This window comes from Podarcis tiliguerta, assembly GCF_965153285.1.
Source record: "Podarcis tiliguerta genome assembly, chromosome: W".
NCBI lineage: Eukaryota > Metazoa > Chordata > Lepidosauria > Squamata > Lacertidae > Podarcis > Podarcis tiliguerta.
This window is the reverse complement of record NC_139552.1, coordinates 11,563,952-11,582,604: the sequence shown is the minus strand read 5'-3', so window position 1 is coordinate 11,582,604 and position 18,653 is coordinate 11,563,952. Positions and strand designations below refer to the sequence as shown.

The following is an 18,653-nucleotide window of genomic DNA, read 5'->3' as shown; positions in this document are numbered from 1 at the left end:
GGAGTCCACGAGAATATCCTTGCAGAGTTTTATTCTTAAAAGTCCTTGTGCAAAACACGACTGAATAACTATACACACCAGCACCAACCAACCAACCCAAACACCAGCCACAGCCCAAACTAACATTTCTAACTTATATATACAACTTGCTGCAAGCCGCTGTGTCATGCTGACCCAGCTTTATTCGCATTAAAGAAACAGTGGCCATTTTAGCCGTGACACCCCTTCTGTTTCTTAAATGCGAAAAACCCCAACAGAAACAATACATACATACATTATATACATAAACCCAGTTTTGTCATCAACTCATTATGACATGTTGCTGGCAAAGGCTTGGTAAACATATCAGCAATATTATCTTGTGATTGACAATACTTCAGTTTGATTACCCCATTCTGTACACAATCTCTAACATTCGCATGACGGATAGCAATATGTTTGGATGCGGATTTCATTATTTCCGAGCCCGCTAATGCAATGCATGATTGGCTATCTTCATACACTTGGATAGGCAAATCTACTTTATAATCTAGATCTTTTAGTATCTGTATAAACCACATGTTTTCTTTGCATGCTAGCGATAGGCTCCCATATTCTGCCTCGCAGGATGAGGTCGCAACAAATCCTTGTTTCTTTGACCTCCATCCAATTATGGAATTGGCAAACATCATAACCATTCCACTTGTAGATTTTCTAGTAGCTACACAGCTTCCCCAGTCCGCATCAACAAATACTTCTAGTTTCTCATCTTGTGTACTAGATATCTTCAAACATACATTTAATGTCCCCTTTAGATATCTGATAAGCCTTTTCAAAGCACACCAATCAGCAGTACTGGGTTTAGATACACGTTGGCTCAGAACATTTGTAGCACATGCAATGTCTGGCCTTGACCACTGGCTTAAATACAACAGTGATCCTATTTTTGAGTGATACAACTCGGGCTGATCAAATTCATCATCACGTCTTTGGGAAATCTGGTGTCATGAGAGTCTGAACTGGCTTGCAGTTTTCCATGCCAAACTGCTCTATCAAATGAAGAATTTTCTCTTTCTGACTCAATAGGAAGCTTCCATCTGCTTCCTGCCTTACTTCTACTCCCAAGTAATTGCTTACAGGCCCTAAGGCTTTAAGCTTAAACCTCTTTTCCAGTTGGCTTGTGAGCTTCTGGATCTCATCTGTGGAACTCCCTGCCACAAGCAAATCATCAACAAAGACTAAGAGCATTAGATATTTGTTGCCTGTCCCCTTGGTGTACAGGCATGGATCAGCCACACTCCTTTTAAAACCAAGTTTTACAAGGGCTTCATTTAAACACTGGTTCCAACACCTTCCACTTTGTTTGAGACCGTAAACAGCCTTTTTCAAACGCCAGACTGCACCATTCTCCTCTTCAAACCCAGGGGGTTGTCTCATTAACACTTCATGGTCTAAATTTGCATGCAGATATGCAGCATCAACGTCAAAATAGTGCACTGCTAGTTGTCTTACAGCAGCAATGGAAAGCATTAAACGAAAAGTTTCACTCTTTACAGTGGGAGAAAACACTTCATCATAACTCTCCCCTTTAATCTGAGTGAACCTTCTGGCTACTAATCTGGCTCGAAAACGTGGTTCCCCAGATGCAAGGGTTTTTCTTTTGTAAACCCACTTGCATGACACCACTCTGCCACCAGGTGGCGGCATTATGACCTCAAACACTTTGTTACGTTTAAAAGAGTCCATTTCTTCTTTCATAGCTTGTTCCCACAAAGCACGTTCCCCAGGGGGTAAGTCTAAGACTTCATGATAACTTTGTGGTTCCACACAACTCACATTGCATACTCTCACTCCTCCTAGGGTCAAACGTTGAGGAGGTACACCCTTGTTTGAACGCTGGGAGCGTCTAGGTACAACTACTTCTTCTTCCCCCCTTATCTCTGGCTCTTCTTCCTCTTCCTCTAGAGAAGTAGTATTATCTATTGCCACATCTTCTGGGGAAATCTGTGCCGCCTCCTCATCCTGCTCCTGTGTTGCCAATGGCTGAGAAGAAGCCTCTTCTCTTACTTGCAGGGGCAGTAGGCAATCTGGGTTGGCATGGATCGCAGTCCATCTGTCCTGGTCAGCGAAGTCTGCGCTTCGTGACAGAACCACGTGTCCTGGGCATAAATTGAAACGCCATCCTTTGCCATAGGACTGATATCCCACAAACCGCAGTTTCTGCGCTCTAGCACCCCCTTTCTGGCGCTGAGCTTTGGGGATATTTACATGTGCCCAAGAACCCCAGTTATGGAGCATTTTCCACTCTGGTTCTTTCCCAAACACCACACGATATGGAATATCTTTTATAGAGCTAGACCAGGTTCTATTAATCAAAAAGTTTGCTGTGAGAAAAGCCTCGCCCCACAGCCTATGGTTGTGACCCAATCCTGCATCCACTAGCAGGCAGTCCTTTACTGACTGTATTGCAGCCCCACGTCTTTCACACAGACCATTTTCAGCAGGGCTATAAGGGTTAGTCAAGCGATGAGTGATCCCCTTACGTCGCAACCATGCCCCAAATTGTTTGTTCAGAAATTCTCCGCCCCTATCTGTTTGCAGCTGCACAACAGGCCGAGCGAAGAACTTTTCAGCTTGGGCAACCCATTCTCTGAATGTGGGGAAACACTCAGATTTCTGCTTTAACAAAAACAGCCAACTAAAACGTGATTTATCATCTATTACCAGAAAAGCACATCTGGCGCCCCCTTCAGTCTTCTGTGGGAAAGGGCCTATCACGTCACAATGGACAAGTTCTAAAACCTCTTTAGATACTCTGTCACTTTTAGAAGCCACAGGCTTCCTCTTAGATTTGGCCATTTTACATACATTGCAATCTAGGAAACAGTTACAGCTATTTACTTTTAGGTTCTTGCACACCTTTTGCATTTCTGAAAGCACACGGAAATTGGCATGACCCAGTTTTCTGTGCAGTTCATGTACACACCCCTTATGAACTGGCAAATTATCCTGAACCACCTGGGCTGCTTTAACAGGCTTGTCCTGCATTACATATAACCCATTTTCCAACTTTGCATGGCCACATACCTGAGTTCCATTCTTTATCAGACAGCCATCCTGCGTGAACTTAACACTATACCCTGCATTAATCAAACAGCTTACAGACAGCAAACAATAGTCCAAACTGCTGACAAACAGTCTCTGGTAGAGTAGTGTTCAAGCACTGCAGGAAACATGTTCCCTGGCCATCAATCTTGCTTCTACAACCATCAGCAAGATAGATTGAGTCTTTTCCATCAGCTGGCTTCCCCAGGGTCTTAAAGTCCTCCTGACAGTTGCAGATAATCCTGCTGCTCCCAGAGTCCAGCAACCATGTTCCTCGAGGTATCTTCCTCTCCTCTCGAGAAAATGCAGACACAAACTGAGCAGAACGCGTGTTCTTCTTCCCTGAAGAGAACCCCTTCTGCTTACATTTCTGCGTCGATTGCTGTCTCTGCTCCACGTTGTCTCCTGGAAGTCTTGCCCTGCATTGATGTTGGAGATGCCCGGGTTGGTTACATCTATAGCATCTCCTCACCGCCATGGCCAAGTCCAAGTCCAAACCTTGGCGTTGCTCCATTGGCAGATTCTGCTGCTGGCCCCCTCGGCTGTAACTCCTCCGCTCTTGGAGTTCAGCCTGTCTATCTGACCTTCTTTCTGCTTCTTCAGTCAATCTGCCAACTACATACTCAAGGGTCAGATCTCGGGGACGCATACTCTCCATGCTGTTAATCACAGGCAACCAGCTTTCAGGCAAACTTGAAAGGATAATGTAGGTTTGGTCAGTCTCATCATAACGCTTACCTCTCTGCTGTAGTTGAAGAAACAGAGATTTCAGCGTTTGAAGATGAGTTGCCAAACTCTCACCTTCTTTCATAACAGTCCTGAACAGCCTTCTGGTCAGAGTAATTATAGTTCCAGCAGTTTCTCTGACATGCATTGCCCTTAATAAATTCCAGCACTCAAACGCTGTGCTGGCATTTGCTACATGCAATAATTGAGAGTTGCTCAAACACAGCATAATTTGGGCATGGGCCCTTTCATCCAGACGTTTTTTCTCAGCAGTGTCAGTCCTCAAAACCTCAGTTTCAACACAGTCCCATAGTCCATCTCTCCTTAACAACTGCTGCATTTTAATTGACCAACTCAGCCAGTTGCTCTCAGAGAAGTTCAAAAGGGATGCCTCCCCCAATATTTACAATTTGGGAAGACTGAAAATCTGCCATCTCTGCTGGTGCTTGCTGAGCCCCTTCTGTGGGGCCTCCAGCAATCTCTCTGGACTCTCTCTTTAGAGTCCGACTGGACGGTCCTGGCTGGCACTCACCGGCTTCTAGCTGCTGCCTCTGTTGACCCTCAGGTCCCGCCTGGCTCTGCAACTGGTGTAGCCACTCTGTGAGTCGCCTACTGTGGTCCTCCAGCAGTTCAAACTGTTCCAGTAGCCGACGCTGAGTGCTTTCCTGAACCTCAGATCCTAGCCGCTCCAGCGTCACTGCAGACAGTTACAGCTTGCCACCAACTGCTCCAACACACAGCCACTGTCTTCATACACCACCAGGACTCACCAGTTCCCTGCTGAGATGCTGTCAGTCGTTTTGCACTCTGCACATGCTCAGAAAACTGGGCCCATAACCTGTCAGTGTTTGTAAAAGGCAAAAAAAAAGAAGGAAGGGTTCTGACCTCCCTTTATCTCCTCAGTCTCCTTGTCGGCACAAAAGGAGTCCACGAGAATATCCTTGCAGAGTTTTATTCTTAAAAGTCCTTGTGCAAAACACGACTGAATAACTATACACACCAGCACCAACCAAGCAACCCAAACACCAGCCACAGCCCAAACTAACATTTCTCACTTATATATACAACTTGCTGCAAGCCGCTGAGTCATGCTGACCCAGCTTTATTCGCATTAAAGAAACAGCAGCCATTTTAGCCGTGACATATTACACCAGTGAAATTAGCTAAAATGTATAAAACAAGTAATAAATGTTGGAAATGTAAAGAAAAAGAAGGATCTTTTTATCACATGTGGTGGGAATGTAAGAAAGTGAAATGATATATAATGAGATGAAAAAGATGTTGAAATATACATTTATTAAAAAACCAGAAGCATTTTTAATTGGCATTGTAGGGGAGGATATTAACAGATAGGATAGTAAATTGTTTTTATATGCAACAACGGCAGCAAGAGTATTATTGGCACAGAAATGGAAACAAGAAGAACTACTGACAAAAGAAGAATGGCAGATGAAATTAATGGACTATGCAGAATTAGATGACAGGAAGCATTTGAAACCTGCAGGACCAGAGATTCTCAGAGGACTGGAGTAAATATTTGAACTATTTGAAAAGCAATTGTAATAAAAATCCCGGGCTATTTCGGAGGAATAGGGGTGCTACAGGGCGCGATGGCCCCCTAAAATACCTCTGGTGGGTGTCCAGAAGGTCAGGTTCCCGGCACTACCAGAAGCGGTTCGCCCGGCCATCAGGTAGCTTCAAAGAAGCGAAGAGAACAGCGGAGCGGATCAGAGGGTCGAGGGAAGCCATTATCTACCTCCGAATAGCGAAGCCCCAAGCTTGCTGAGGAAGCGCTTCGCTCTCAAATTAAAGAAATCCGGTGCTAAATTACTTAATTTGAAGTACGAATATAATAAGGAAGTCCCGGAGAGAAAGAGGAATTTTGTCGAGTTCAGCTGGCAGCCGAAATCAGCTTTGACGCAGCACTGTATGCAGAGCGGCAATAAAGGAAGTGAGTTGCCCTAGCGGCTAATGTTTCTTTTCCCCTATTAACTGTTCTAAAAAGTAACTTTTGCGAAGATACACTGTATTAAAGATACTACTAAAGTAAAAGGGAAAACAGAGGCGAAACTTTTTGTTTCAAATTGAAGCCTTTTGTGTAACAGAGGAGACTCATAGAAGAAGGAAGTACTTCTCTACTTTCACTTTTAAAGAACAAAGGATAGTGAACGAAAGAGAAGCCTTCAACGCCATTGAGAACTTTTAAGCATTGTTAACAGCTTGAAGACGCTTTATGGATTAAGAGCATTTTGGTGTTCGACTTTCGGAGTGTTTTTAATTTATGCATTTCTTTTTGGTTCTTCACCTACTTGTCGAATTTCTGACATAAAGAAGATTAAGATAAAGAAAGTAAAGGTTATATTTACAACTTGTAGAACTTTTACAAGTACGCCACACCAACACAAACTTAGGACCCCTTGTGGTTGAAATGAGATGTTACAACTTGTTTTTTTCTTTCTGTTTTCTGGCTACAATTTTATTGAACGACGTTGAAAATTGGATATAAAATTAGGGAATGCAAACTTTCTCCCCCCTCCCTCTCTTCATTGAGGGATGTTGGATTAAATTTGACACTAAGGATTTACATTTGCTACATTTCTTCCATTTGCTGGAATATATTTGGATTATAGCCTCCTGTTTTGTTTTGACTTTACCTATATCTCCTCCAAACTTTATGGTAAAAATTGGATACCTCATTTTTGTTTTCATTTGGTACATTTAAGTTCTCCAGTCCTAAAAGAAGAAAAGATTGAACTTAAAATAAGTTTAGTCTCTGCTGGATTACAATGGAAGAGTAAAACTTTGACCCTGAGTTTAAAGGCAAAACAACCCAAAAAGAGGATTAGCCTGATTGGTGGCAAGAAGACGACTTGGAATTGACTTTTGATGGTTCATGCAAACTGAGTTTTGGTGGTTTATTTAATTTTGATTGTTAATCAAATTAAAAGTTATAAATTAGAAACTAGGAAATTGGGGTAAAGTAAAATTTGAAGAGTGAATTGATAAATGTTAAGGTATATAGAAGACTGTGTTAATTGACAAATATTGACAAAAAAAAATTGGAGAGGTATATGTTATGGTGAAGAGGTGCTAATTTTTGTTATAGGAGACTGGTGGTCATAGAAGGATATTGGTTTAAGATTGTGGGGACAGTTAGACCAGAATGTGTAATCCACCAAAGAAAGGATTGGGGGGGGGGGGGACACCAACAGAAAGGAAAGGGTCCAAACAGGAAACAGAATTTAAAGCAGAGATCCTAAGAATGTTTGCAGAAATTAAACAAAGTGGGGGGGGGAAATTGGAATCAAAATTAGAACAGGTGGATAAAAAAATTGGAAAAATGGACAAAAAAATTGATGAAACAGTTAATGAATTGAAAGGGCAATTAAAAGAGGTATCTAAGAGAACGCAATCTTTAGAAGTGGGAATGAAGAAGACAAGATTAGAGATGAAAGATGTTAAACGGGAGGAGGAAAAGATTAAGGTAGAGATGATGGAATTAAGTAAAGCACAAGAAGAAATGAAGGATGTAATAGCCATGAATGAACTGAGACAGAGGGAGGTGAATTTGAGGCTTAGAGCAGTGCCTGAGACACAAGGAGAAAATATTAAAGAGAAACTGATAGCAGAATTAGCACAATGGTTGGAGTTACCAACAGAAGAGATGGCGAAAACAGTGCAAAGTGCATTTAGAATGAGAGTAAAAACAACCAAAGCAAAAAGATTTACAGGAGACTGTCTGATTACATTCAAAGATAGAGAAATGAGAAATATGATTTTACAAAAGAATAGAGAAAAGAGATTGAGTATAGATGGGAACTTCATAATCATCTTTAAGGATATACTGATTAGATTACTTAAACGAAGAGACCCATATAAACCATTGGTACAAACACTGAAGAAAAATAAGATTGAATTTAGATGGGAGTTCCCAGAAGGAATTGCATTTGCGTATAGAGGCAAGAGACATAGATTGACAAGCCCAGAGGAGACGGGAAATTTTTTGAGAAAATACAAGGAATTAAGATCAGAGAAGGAAGAAACCAAAGGAGCAGATGGAGAAGCACCAGGGGGGTCAGAAGCAGAAGAAGAAGAGGAAGAGAATGGGAAGAAAATAGATGAGGAAGAAGAAGAAGAAGAGGAAGAAGCTAAATTATAAAAATATAAACAAAAATTTATTTAAAATCAGACCGTCATGGCGCTAAAAATTTGGAATTGGAATATTAACGGGATGAATGACAAAAAAAGAGGAACAGAATTGAACAATTTTTAAAAAAGAAAAATTTAGATATCATTTGTTTACAAGAAACACATGTGGCAAGAAGACAGAAAAAAATATTGATTAACAAAAGACTGGGAAATGAATTTATATCTTCAGACAAGCAGAAAAAAAGAGGAGTGGTCATCTATATAAAAAACAAAATCGAAGCTCAATAAATTTTCAAAGATGAAGAAGGAAGGATAATTGCGGTTCGGATCAAATGGCAAGGAGAAAATATGATTATAGTCGGGATCTACGCACCTAATGGAAATAAGACTGAGTTCTACAAAACTTTGGAAGAAAAATTATTTGAGTACATGGACCAGAAAATAATAATAATGGGCGACATGAATGGAGTGGTTTCATCAGAAATGGATAGACTCAGAGAGGGAGCAAGTAAAGAAGGGAAATTACCTAAATCTTTTTTTTCAATGATAAAGAACTGTAATCTGATAGACATTTGGCGACTTAGACACCCATTGGACAAACAGTTTACTTACTATTCGGAACCGAACCAGTCAATGTCAAGGATAGATCAAATTTGGATTTCGAGTGAATTGACTCCAAGAACCCAACAAATAGAAATTCAACCGAAGGTGATTTCAGATCATAATCCAATAAAATTTGAACTAAAAGGTTTCGAGGAAAGAACTTTCAGATGGAAGATGAATGACTATCTTTTAGATGATCAGGAAATTATAGAAAAAGCACAGAAGAAGTTAATGGAATATTTTGTGAACAACTGTAATAAGGGTACAAAGACAAATGTGGTTTGGGATGCAAGCAAGGCAGTGATGAGAGGATTCTTCATTCAGCAGAATTCAATTAAGAACAAAAACAGGGAAAAAGGCAAAAAATAAATAAATACTGAAGCAGATAATGGACAATGAACAAAAATTAATTAAGCATCCGAACAATCAAAAAGCAAAAGAAAATATTAAAGTCTTACAAACTCAATTCGCAAAGATAATAAATAGAGAAGTGGAATGGAACATCAAAAGTCTAAGACAAAAAAGTTTCGAATTTGCGAACAAATCAGGAAAATGGCTTGCATGGCAAATCAAAAAAAGGAAAGAACAGAACACAATAAACAAAATTACTGTGGAAGGAGAAGAGATAGTCAATCCGAAGGAAATCAGAAAAGGATTCTTGGACTATTATAGAAGATTATATAAAAATAAAGAAAGGAATAATTCGAGGAAAATAGAGAGATATTTGAAAGAGAAAAAAGTGCAGAAGATCCCGACAGATAAAAAACAACAGTTAAATACCCCGATAGAAATTGAGGAGATAAAAGAAGCAATAAAGGATTTAAAGAGGGGAAAGGCTCCAGGTCCAGATGGGTTCACCTCAAGTTATTACAAAGAAATGAAATCTGTTTTGATGACGCCGTTGAAAGAAGTTATGAATAACATTTTAAGAGAAAGAGACATTCCGGAAACATGGAAAGAAGCATACATTACATTTATACCAAAACAGGACTCGGATTTAACTCAAGTTAAAAATTATAGGCCGATCTCATTGTTGAATACAGATTACAAAATATTCGCAGGGTTACTTGCGAAAAGATTGAAAAGCATACTACAAGGAATCATCCATAAGGATCAGGCGGGTTTCCTTCCAGGCAGGCAGATGAAGGACAATATAAGAAATATAATCAATATTATGGAATATCTGTCTGCCAGGATTGAGAAACAAGCCACAATGATGTTTGTGGATGCAGAAAAGGCATTTGACAATATAGTATGGGATTTCATGCTGAAAAATCTAGAGTATATGGATGTTGGTAAAGAATTCTTTAATGGAATAAAGGCAATTTATACAGAACAAAAAGCTAAATTCATTATAAATAATGTTATCACAGAAGAGGTAAAGATTTCAAAAGGAACAAGACAGAGATGTCCACTTTCGCCATTACTATTTATAACGGTGTTAGAAGTCCTTTTAAACTCGATAAGACAAAATGGAAAAATAAAAGGAGTGACAATAGGCCAAAACGAATATAAAATTAAAGCATTTGCAGATGACCTGGTGTTAACGATAGAAGACCCAACAAGTACTGCTAAAGAAGTATTAGAGGAAATGGATCAGTTTGGAGAAGTGGCAGGTTTTAAACTAAACAAGAAGAAAACAAAAATGATTGTGAAGAATATGGATAAAAGTGCAATAGAAATAATGCAACAACAAACCGAGATAGAGGTGGTCAAAAAGGTGAAATACTTAGGGATATGGTTAACCTCAAAAAATATAGACTTATTTAAGAACAACTATGGTATGGAATGGAATAAGAAAGGACCTGGAGGTGTGGGGAAGAATGAAATTGTCCCTTTGGGGCAGAATATCTACAATCAAGATGAATGTGCTGCCAAGGATGTTATTCTTATTTCAGGTTATCCCCATAATTAAGGGGATTAGGATTTTTAAAGAACGGCAAAGAGCGATTTCAAGGTATATTTGGCAGGGCAAAAAGCCGAGAATTCAATTTAAATTACTAACAGATGTGAGAGAAAGAGGTGGCTTTGCCCTGCCTGATCTGAAATTATACTATGAGGCATCATGCCTTTGCTGGTTGAAAGAATGGATAAAACTAGAAAATAAGGAATTGTTGGATTTAGAGGGGTTCGATAACAGATTTGGATGGCATGCGTACTTATGGCGGGAGAAGAAGAAAGTGCACAAAGGTTTTGAAAACCACATCTTTCGAGGTCCTTTAATTGAAGTTTGGAATAGGTATAAAAACCTATTAGAACCCAGAGTACCACACTGGTTATCCCCTTTAGAAGTTATGAGTGTAAAGAAAATCAATATGAGAGGTAATTGGATTACATATGGCCAATTGTCATTTAAAGAAGGAGGAAAATGGAAAATGAAACCATATGAACAGGTTAAAGAACATGTATATGACTGGTTGCATTATTTCCAAACAAATGAAATGTTCAGGAAAGACATTAAAGAATGTGGTTATGCAGACAAGGATTCAATATTTCAGTCAGAAATAATAAATAAGGACTCTAAAATTTTGTCCAAAATGTATAAGTTGTTGTTAGAATGGAATTTGAAAGATGAGGAAGTTAAGTCGGTAATGATACATTGGGCCAGAGATTTTGGTTATAATATTCAGTTTGAAGATTGGGAAAGATTATGGAAGGAGAATTTAAAATTCACAGCATGTGTGACATTAAAAGAAAATGTTATGAAAATGTTTTACAGATGGTATATAACACCGGTAAAATTAGTGAAAATGTATAAGACATGCAATAAGTGTTGGAAATGTAAGGAGAACGAAGGTTCTTTTTATCACATGTGGTGGGAATGTAAGAAAGTGAAAGGCTTCTGGGAAATGATATATAATGAATTAAAAAAGATACTAAAATATACATTTATAAAGAAGCCAGAGGCCTTTCTGTTAGGTATTTTAGGAAAAGAGATAAAGAGAAAGGATAGTAAATTCTTTCAATATGCAGTGACAGCTGCAAGGGTGTTACTGGCTCAGAAATGGAAACAACAGGAAATACCGACAATGGAAGAATGGAGAAGGAAGCTGCTAGACTATGCTGAATTGGATAAAATGACTGGGAAGATTAGATACTTAAGAGACCAAAAGTTCACAGAAGACTGGGGAAAATTTGTGGAATATCTGGAGAGTATAAGTGAGGGTCAAATAACGCTAAAGGGATTTAAAAAAGCACTGTGAAACGCGAGAAGTATTGTTAAAAGGGAATAGAAAAATACAGTGGTGCCTCGCAAGACGAAAAGAATCCGTTCCGCCAGTCTCTTCGTCTTGCGGTTTTTTTCGTCTTGCGAAGCAAGCCCATTAGCGGATTAGCGCTATTAGCGCTATTAGCGGTTTAGCGGCTATTAGCGGCTATTAAAGGCTTAAGGGATTAGCGGATTAGCTGCGAAAAGGCTATTAGCGGCTATTAAAGGCTTAAGGGATTAGCGGATTAGCTGCTAAAAGGCTATTAGCGGCTTAGATCAGCTGATAAGTGGCTTAGATCAGCTGTTAGGCGGCTTAGCCATCAGCTGTCAAGCGGCTTAGCTAACAGCTGTTAAGCGGCTTAGGGGCTGGGGAAAAAGGGGGGGAGGGAAAAAACCCCGCAGAACTCGCAAGACATTTTCGTCTTGCGAAGCAAGCCCATAGCAAATTCGTTTTGCGAAGCACCTCCAAAATGGAAAACCCTTTCGTCTAGCGGGTTTTCCGTCTTGCGAGGCATTCGTCTTGCGGGGCACCACTGTAAAGGTTTAAATAACGACAATACAAACTTAAGAAATGCGTAAATTAATAATGACTACGAAAGATTTACGAAAAAGCTGAAGGAAGTCCAGAAAAGAAAGACTTTGTGAAAACTGGATGTGAAATTATTGTGTGATTTGTTTTTGTTGTAAATTAATAAAAATTATAAAAAAGAAAAAAAAAAGAAAAGCAATTGTTATAAACAGATTACGCTAGTAGGACTGCAAGAAGTTTTGTAAGGAGGACTATGCGAAATATTGCAGGCAAGATTATGAAGAGAATTGTTAGTTAAGGATTATTAAAAGTAATAAGGAAATTAATGAAATGTAGAAATGTAGATTAAGTGATAAAGATTGAAAAACCTTAAGAAAATATGTTATATGATTTTTGGGAATGATATGTAAATAATAATAATAATAATAATAATAATGGCTTGAAGTTTGGATAGGCAGTCCTCAAATTGTGTTGAATGGTCTCTTTAAATTTGAAGGTTCATTATTGTTCCACAAGATGTGTAAGTCTTTAAGGGCCAGAGAAAATAACGAGACCCAGTTTTACAGCTGTGAAACAGTATAGCAGGTGCTGCTAAGTTGCGTTAATTAAGCTGTGTCAGCAATTGGGTATAATATATAAAGAGCAGCACCTAGCTCTCTTAGTACCCTGGGGAATGGGTCATGCTTGTTGATGTATTTAGTGTAAAAGATGTTTTTGTTCTTGTTATTAAAACCTTGATAAAGTTATTTTTTAGTTCCTTGTAATGCGTGGTCTCCCCAGCAAGCTTTCTGCAGTGCAACTAAACTGCAAATAGCCAACAAATTGTTGTACCTTCTCTTCCAGCTGTACCTTCTATTCCAGACAGGCAACCAGCTCGCACTTGTTGCAGGTATAGTTTTTCACATTCTCAGGCAGGAAGACACAGGTATTGCAAGTGACTGCAGCAGCTCCCTCACCCTCTGTGTCTCTTGGTCCTACATGCATCGTGAGACAGCACTCTAAACCATGGGTAGTCAAACTAAGGCCCAGGGCCCGGATCCGGTCCAATCGCCTTCTAAATCCAGCCCATGGACGGTCCGGGAATCAGCATCTTTTTACAGTTGGGATATGAGTACTCACCAGTTGCGTGCTAGCAGCACATTGTTTACATCATGTGATATTTCTGATGTTACTGAGCGTGAGACAGGATGCCCTACGCTGTTCTCAGGGTTGTGTTCTCAGTGTAACTTGAGACCTTTCTGTTGTTGCTGCAAAGGAAGCAGTGTGTTGTACAGAGGCTGCTGAGAGAGCAGACATGTTTGTACTAGCTCCGTGTAAAGTGTACAGTCTGTGAATAAAGTAGAATGCTAGGCTACTTTCAGACTGTTTCTTTCTTCTGCTGAGATGCAAGGGGAAAGTGAGTGTGCATCTCTCAAAAGGGAGGTGTCACTTATCACCGGTCTCTCTGGACTGAGCAAAGACCAGCCAGAGGCAGACCACCGGAGAGAGGCCCCTGTGCCTGGGAAGAGGAGTCAGCCTTTCCCGAGGGGGCAGATCGCCAATGAGTAGAATGTGTGCTTTTATTTTAAATGCATCTCTGGGTTATTTGTGGGGCATAGGAATTCGTTCATTCCCCCCCCCCCCAAAAAAAAAATATAGTCTGGCCCCCCCAAAGGGTCTGAGGGATAGTGGGCTGGCCCCCTGCTGAAAAAGTTTGCTGACCCCTGCTCTAGACCTCCTACTCAAACTCTACCACTAAATGCCCTTGCAAACCCCCTGTTTATGTGCTCCTCGTCGGGAGCTCCCAGAAGCTGCAATCAGCTAAGTATTACTGCTACTTTTCCTTCAACTTACTTCCTCATTCAGCCTGGCTTCCTCTCAGCAGTATCCCCTCCCCCGCAGACCATGTCCTCTAGCAGAACACACAACCACACAGTGTTTTGGAGTATGCTGTTAGCAATATGCTGATGATACGCAACTCTACTTCTTTACATTAGCAGGTGAGGCAGTGAAAGTGCTGGACCGGTGTCTTGCCTCAGTAATGGACTGAATGAGAGCCAACAAACTGAAGCTCAATCCAGAAAAGACTGAGGCAATGTTAGTGGGTTGTCAGGGAACTGGGGGCTGAGAAGGGGGAAAGAATGGGGATATATAGAGATAAGCCTCCAATCATTAGTAGTTGCACTTCCTCGGAGGAGGAGGGTGACGAAGGGTTGTCCGGAAGCAATGAATCAGAGAGGGGGAGCAGTTTCCGGGGCTTAGCTCTTCACGTAACAGAGGAAGTAAAAGGGGAGGGCTCCGGAAGTGGCTATGCTGGAGGAAAAGAAAGGAACAGGTAGTCTCTGCCACTGATACCGAATAATGCAGATGTGCTCTGAGAGCTCTGTGTAAATAGGAGAATAGAACTAATAAATCCTGTAAATCTGGCCGGTTTCCCGGACTCTTTATCTCTTCTAGCACCCACCAATCATCCCCTGACAGCTTGCAGAGACTCTTATGCCGTGTGCTAGCAAGAAAGGACAGATAAGAGCAACACAGACATTTTGGATTTAGAAGGGTTTAATAATGCTTTTGGTTGGCATGCATATCTATGGTATGACAAGGTTAAAGTGCATAGGATGTTTAAAATTCACATTGTTAGGAAAGCACTGTTTAATGTTTGGATGAGATATAAAGATCTTCTTGAAAACAAGACTCCAAGGTGGTTGTCCCCAATGGAAGCAAAAGCACTAAAAAAACTCAATATGGAGGCCAACTGGCCAAAATATTGGGAGATCTTAGAACAAGATGGAGAAAAATGGAAATTACAGAGTTTTGATAAACTAAAAAATAGAGTTCGTGATTGGCTTCATTATCATCAGATAATGGAGGCTTACAAAATGGACAGAAAAATTGGCTTCCAGGTGGAAAAATCAAAATTGGAAACAGAATTGTTAGAACCCAAAACTAAGATTTTGTCAAGAATGTATAACTTGCTGTTGAAATGGAATACACAGGATGAAGAAGTGAAATCTGCAATGATTAAGTGGGCACAAGATGTGGGTCATAATATAATGCTAGCTGACTGGGAACGGTTATGGACCACTGGTGTGAAATTTACGGCATCTAATGCCTTAAGAGAGAATATTATGAAAATGATATACAGGTGGTACATGACACCAGTCAAGCTAGCAAAAATTTTTCATTTGCCCGATAATAAATGTTGGAAATGTAAAGAGGTCGAAGGTACATTCTTTCACCTTTGGTGGACGTGCCCAAAGATTAAAGCATTCTTGGAGACGATTTATAATGAGCTGAAAAGAGTGTTTAAATACACATTCCCGAAGAAACCTGAAGCCTTTCTCTTGGGTATGGTCAGCCAACAGGTGCACAAGAAGGATAGGACATTTTTTATGTATGCCACAGCAGCAGCAAGAATACTTATTGCACAGTATTGGAAGACACAAGAGCTACCCACGCTGGAAGAATGGCAGATGAAAGTTACCGACTACATGCAATTGGCAGAAATGACTGGCAGAATCAGAGACCAGGGAGAAGAGACGGTGAAGGAAGATTGGAGGAAATTCAAAGACTATTTACAGAAATATTATAAGATAATGAACGTCTGACGACATCAGATTGATTGTGAATGGTTATTAGTGAATAGAAAAAGATCCAACATTTTTTCAGATATAAGGAAATGCAATTATTTATTATACATTAAGTCTATTAGAAAATTAAAATATGATAGAGGGAAAGAATTTGCAGACAGAATATTTGATTTGGAATACAGAGAAGGGAGGTCTGGGGAAGTCGGAGAAATAAGTTAATGCAAAGAATACAAGGAGACAAAAATTGTTTTTAAATACTTTTATTTTTATTTTTTGTACTTTACTGTTTCGTGTTTGTGTGTTGTAGTGTTTTCTTTTCTTTTCTTTTGTTGTGATGTTGTTTGTTTACTGTTGTTTTATGCTTACTGTAAAACCCAATAAAATATTATATATATAAAAAAAAAGATAAGAGCAATGGAGAGGGAATTTGCTGCTTTGAAGGAAAGCCACGCCGATCTGGAAAGACGCGCGGAGGAGCTGCGTATTAGATTGGAAGAGAGTCGGGCACAACATAAAGAACCGAAAGGGGACCTGCTGGGAAGGAAAATGCCTACTTTGGTGGGTAGGTTTGACAGTGATACTCAGGAATATTTAAGCTTTAAAACGGAGATGAAATATGCCTTAGAACTGCAGGGAACTGATTTTGCCAATGATGGACAGAGTGTGGCTTTTATAATTAGCCACCTATCGGGGCCAGCTAGAGAGTGGGTGAGGCCACTGATAGCAGCCGGTAACAATGCACTCCGGGACTTGGCAAAGTTCTATCAGGCGATGGACGCCATGTTTACAAATGAGAGTCAAGTTGATATGACTCAGCAGGAACTCTTGGCTTTGAAGCAAGGCAATTTGACTGTGCGCAGTTACTGGTCCCAGTTCGCAATGCTGGTCCACAAGCTGGGTTGGGATTTGAGTTCCGAACCAGTGCAGGCCCTGTTTAAGGCCGGGCTAAATTCTGATGTGAAAGATGAGCTTGCCAGAGGGCCCCGGCCCAAAGATATGGGCGCGTTAACTAAGGCTGCGTTAGCGGTGGGCCTCAGGCAGGAAGCCCATTTGCTGGAGAGGAGGCAGAGCATAGGGGAGCGTTTCCATGGTAATCGCATTCTTGAGATGCCGGCAGGGGCTACTCAAGGTCAGAGTCAGCAAGAGCCCATGGAGATCGACTCAGCCTGCGCACGGGAACATTCAAAAGCCCAACTGCAGAGCAGAAAGGAGGGAAAGGACTGGCAGGCGGCCAAGAGGTGTTTTTTGTGCCAGAAACCAGGACACTTTGCCAAAGTGTGTCCAGAGCGTCGTAACTGGCAGGGAATGGTGGGGGCCACTCCACAGGGAGAAGAGGAAGTGCCCCAGGTGCAGGGAAATGGGAAGGCCTGGCTGGTGGTGAACCGGGGTAGCAGCCAGGCAGCAGCAGCAGCAAAGAGCCCCGACCAGGCCACCCCAAACCAGGCATAGTGGTGAGGGTGCTGCTGGAGCTCCCAAATGGCCACGCAATGGAGGTCCACTCCCTAGTGGACTCAGGGGCCAGTGTGAACTTCTTCAGCAGGGACTTTGCTGCGCAGCACCAGTTGCATCTTCGGCCTCTGGATTTTCCTCTGCAAGTGACCACCATTGATGGAAGGGAACTTTTGGGAGGGGAAGTGACGCATCATACTCCTCCCATGAGGATGAGGATTTCCACGCACTCCGAGACCATCGCCTTTCACGTAGCCACCTTGGTGGGGCCACCGATTATTCTGGGAATGAGTTGGTTGGCCTTGCACGACCCGGTGGTTTCATGGCACCAGCGGTCCCTGACTTTCGGGTCGGCGCACTGTTTGGAGAACTGCCTGGGAGTAGGGGAACCTCGGGAAAGGAGGGCCAACGTGTCTGGGAAAGAAAGGCGGAATCCCTCCACAATACCGAGACTTGGAGGAAGTGTTCAGTGTGAGAGAGGCCAACACGTTACCACTGCACCGGCCTTACGATTGCCAGATTACCGTAACTTGGTCCTGAATGATGCAGATGTGCTCTGAGAGCTCTGTGTAAATAGGAGAATGGACCTAATAAATCCTGTAAATCTGGCTGATTTCCCGGACTCTTATCTCTTCTAGCACCCACCAATCATCCCCTGACATGGGTGGTTCCCTAGATCGGATGGATGGGAGGTTACCTGCTCTTGATAGAGTGGGTACGTAGCTTAGGGGTAGTTCTGTGTCATTTGTTGTCACTTGAGGCTCAGGTGGCCTCAGTGGTGTGGAGTGCCTTCCATCAACTTCAACTGGTGGTCCAGCTGCACCACAATCTGGACAGGGATAGCCTAACTATCACATATGCTCTGGTAACTCCTAGGTTAGATTACTGCAATATGTTATACGTAAGTCTACCTCTGAAGACAGTTTGGAAACTTCAGCTACTGCAGAATTTGGTGCACAGGTTGCTCATTGGGGCAAGACAGTTTGAGCATATTACACTGATTCTGGTCCAGCTGCACCGGCTGCCAATTAGTTTCCAGTCCCTATTAAAACTACAGTGGCACCTCAGGTTACAAATGCTTTGGGTTACAAACTCCTCTAACCCAGAAGTAGTACCTTGGGTTGAGAACTTTGCCCCAGGATCAGAATGGAAATTGTGCACTGGTGGTGCGGTGGCAGTGGTAGGCCCCATTAGTGAAAGCTCACCTCAGGTTAAGAATGGTTTCAGGTTAAGAACGGACCTCCGGAACGAATTAAGTTTGTAATCCGAGGTACCACTGTACTGGTTTTGACCCATAAAGCCCAAAGCGGCTTGTGACTGCAGTACTTCAAGGACT

General features: G+C 41.4%; 1 protein-coding gene across 3 annotated transcripts in view; it reads left to right on the top strand.

Moving 5' to 3' along the window:
* Positions 1-18,653, top strand: part of LOC310668861 (ubiquitin-conjugating enzyme E2 A) — a 420,054-nt gene that overhangs the window by 373,885 nt on the left and 27,516 nt on the right. Inside the window, exon 1 of one of the 3 annotated variants that reach the window (XM_083422219.1) lies at positions 16,271-16,426. The exons of 1 other annotated variant lie outside the window; for it this stretch is intronic. The gene's annotated coding sequence lies outside the window, so the exon portion shown is untranslated. Of the gene's footprint in view, positions 1-16,270; positions 16,431-18,653 lie in introns of those variants that run through there. One more of the 3 variants, XM_083422221.1, reaches the window with a different exon arrangement.